Source organism: Carya illinoinensis, chromosome 6 (genome assembly GCF_018687715.1).
Source record: "Carya illinoinensis cultivar Pawnee chromosome 6, C.illinoinensisPawnee_v1, whole genome shotgun sequence".
Taxonomy (NCBI): Eukaryota; Viridiplantae; Streptophyta; class Magnoliopsida; order Fagales; family Juglandaceae; genus Carya; species Carya illinoinensis.
The window spans coordinates 14,651,166-14,655,000 of record NC_056757.1 but is presented as its reverse complement, the minus strand read 5'-3'; positions in this window follow the sequence as shown (position 1 = coordinate 14,655,000).

The following is a 3,835-nucleotide window of genomic DNA, read 5'->3' as shown; positions in this document are numbered from 1 at the left end:
GAAAAACATAGCTAGAGGGATTCAAATCATTTGTTTTGGAGACGGAATTCCAATTTATTGCACGTACGTTGGATTCATACACGAGCACGGACGGGAGAAAGGCGTTGAATCGTTCCCTTGAGCTTTTGACGACCAGTTGAGGCTGCAAGGAGGATTTTTCAGTGTTTATTTTCTTCTTCCCATCTTCTCAGAACAATTATGGTGAATTCGTTTATGTTGAATTCCAATTCTAGTATGAGCTAAATTTTCTTCTTTCTAGGAAAACGATGTAACCTAATTCCGAACTATGCTTGTTTGTCCATGCTAATTTAATGCTATTCTCTATTTGTTTATCTGATTTATTCTGAGTTTAATGCTTCTAATTAACTGGCCATTGATTAGATGATTATTAATCTTGTGATTTGCTATCGAAAGAGGGAATCATAGGGTAGATCTTGGACATTTCAGCATAGGTAAGTATAGAGATCGAAAGACTTGTATGAACCTGTGTAGTAATTAAATCATTGGTCTTATTGCGTTCTTGATTATTTAATTTGCATACTCTTGTGTGAATTGATAAACTAGAATCACTTCCAATTGACTATCGAAAGAGGCTTTTGGATGAATTAGAGATTTGCTAATAGACAAAAGAGGTTTAAGTTAAATTAGCTGGATGAGAAAAGCATAGTGAAGAATTATGGTGAAATCGATTTCCTAGAAGGTTTCTTCCCCATTGAATTTGATCTTTGAAAGTCAGTTTTATTTTCTTTGCTTATTTCTCTTTGAGTTGATCTAAGTTTATTTGCAACTACAAAAACCTTAGCGATTCCTCTAGATAAAATTGAGATTAGTAAAATTTTGGTATTTGGCAAGAGTAAGGTACCAATCCCTGAGGACGATACTCTACTTATTACTTTACTATAAAACTACGATACTGTGCACTTGCAGTTTTGCACCGGTCAAGTGTCATGAATTGATCTACCCCTTCCTGATATTCTGTGGACCTAAATCGGTCCGTAATATGCATCCAGCTTTTGTCCATTTCAAAATCACTGTAAGCTGAAAATAACGGAGTTGGATAGTTGTCAACTTATGGACGCAGAAATTTATCAAAATTAATGATAATTGAGCAGATTTTATGACATTGATATTTTGTTTTCTTGAGGAACTATGAAAGCCTTCTAGCATGAAAGCAAGAATGAGGAAGTGTTGAGTATACTCCAATTAAAACTATGTTATACTCATGTTATTTCCAATTTCAACTATGTTATACTCATGTTGGACCCAAAAGTAAAGATTGGACCAAGAAGGTGGTGAACGAAAGGGAGAACAAGAAAGATGTGTAAACGTATAAACCTCCTGACCATAGTCATAGTCAATGAAGAAGAAAGATTACTAGATGCAATTATAGACTCAGAGACCCCTAAGAACTTGTGACAGCTGGGTAGAAGAGAAATGCTTTCAGTTTTTTTGAAACTGAAAGCAATGGTTGACAACTAACAACGCATTTTATTTAAAAATGGAGGAAGAAACCCAAGGGGAGATGGAGGGGAGAAGATGAGAAGCTGTGAACTCGTTCTTGAGTGACTATTACCATAGGAAGAGGAATAAGGGGTTTTGGCCTAGTGGCTAGCTGGTGAGTTTGACATGTAAATACAATATGCAATGAATATACAAGCATGATCTTGCTCCACCAGCATTATTAATACCATCAAATAATAATACCTGATGTGGTTGTTAGGTCATAAAAACTATCATGTATCTCTTTCCTGAGATTTAATGACTTATAATATTTCATTAAATCCAATCAAAAATTGATATACATATATATATGTGCAATGAAGTCAGACATCATTAATATAGCATTAATTAATTAAGCATTATGATTTCTTAGATGTACAAAGATTTGTAAACATCAGGAATTTTCATGCCATTCAGCTTGTATATAGCTGATCATAATATATATATATATATATGGTGATTTTTAAAATGAAGAGCATTTTAGGAAAAAAAATGTCAATGAACAACCCCAAAGTTACATATGGGATGTTTTAAATCTAATACTAGTTTTTTTTCTACTTGAATGAAAAATCGGTTCCGGAAATTTATTCTTATATTCGAAAATTAAGCATAGGACATCTGAAGCTAGCAAGCAAGTCTATAATATAACATTTCTTGATAAGTAAACTTAAAAAGTGATTAATGCATTTAATCTGAAAGCACGAAATCTTGGCCAGACTGTTTTTATTTTTTGGAAGTGTAAACATAGACTGTTTTATCCAGAAAACCTACAGGGAGGGATTCCTGCAACATATCATGTTTTAACAATTAATTGGAACTCACTCTTAAATCATGCGTATTGGATAGAGATGCAAAATGAAACTCGTTGATGGAGTTTAATTTTAATTTTATTACAACCAAGTATATCCTTCATGAAAACTACAAGCAAATGTCTTTAAGCCGATATATAAAGGGAGAAGGGTAGAGCCAGACCAAGCCAAGCACAAAACTACCTTTGTTACAAGGATGTAAGCATAAAACCTCTGAATTGATTCACTTACTGCTAGACCCAGAAATTTATGAAGCTTGTGAGTATTTCCCACTCCTAATTCTACCTATTTGTACTGATTGTTACATCTACTCTGCTTTATACACAAACAACTTGCAGCCATACAATTTAATTAATCTGGAGGGCAGCTAACATTACTTAATATTAAAGGCATACAACATAATAATAGAAATCCATATTGGATTGTTCAACCCCGTCTGCCACCAAATTCATACAACATCCCACATACATGAATTCTCAAAAAATATCCCTGTTCAACTAACATTCGCCAAACCTCCAATAACTCAAAATTACTTATAAATCAGCATCTAAAAATTCGTCTAAACAAATCCTTCAGCAACTAAAAGTTTGTAAAGTAGATAACACACTGCAATTTTACCTATCACTTGTAAATGAGCAAAAAACAGAACTAAATAAAGCCTACTCCAAACTCCAATTTGATAGACACGGATTGAGGGAGAGAAGTACACCCTAGCTTGAAAGGAAAGGAGATAGCTTGCTCAAATAGGAATAGCATGGAGGAAGTGGCATGCATAGATTTGCACGATGGCCGCATGGGGCAGCCATGATTGCGGAGAAGGAGAGAGGGAGAGAGAAAAAATTCTGGTCGGACGTACACCAAAAGATAAAGAGAGAGAGACAGAGGAGACTTACCAGCTAGGCGAGGACGCGTGGATCAAACGACGGCGATCGGAGGTGGACGCTGTCAGCTGTTGAGGTCGAGGCTCATCGAGAAGACAGAAATTAGGGGAAACCCATTTACGGAGAGACGTAGAGGGATTTTACTCGTTGCGGTTTAATACGGTGAGAATTCAGTGGCTTCAATAGAGAAATTACTGTCTTTGCAAGTCATTCCCCTCATTCCTTTGTTGCGACGATGATAAGTCACCGTAATATGTATCTTAGACTGCGATTATATCACCCGCCACTACAAAAATGCAGCTACAGTTAAATTGCATCTGTTACGTGAAAAAAACGCTCGCAGCTCAATCCCCTGGCAGCAATAGCCGAATTTTCTTGTAGTGTGCACATCATCATCATCACTAGGTTGCTTACAAACATTAAAAATATTCAACTCCAAAGTCATGTTACCAAAAGAAATTATTATCACACCACTCATACAATTTATTAAAGCATTCGAGATTACAAGGAATGGTCTGCCTAAAATTATAGGAATTTGAGTGCAAACATCAAAGATAGGTTCTATGTCCAAAACCATAAAATCTATGGGGAAGTAACATTTGCCTACTTGCACTAACACATCCTCAACTATCCCTCTCGGTATTT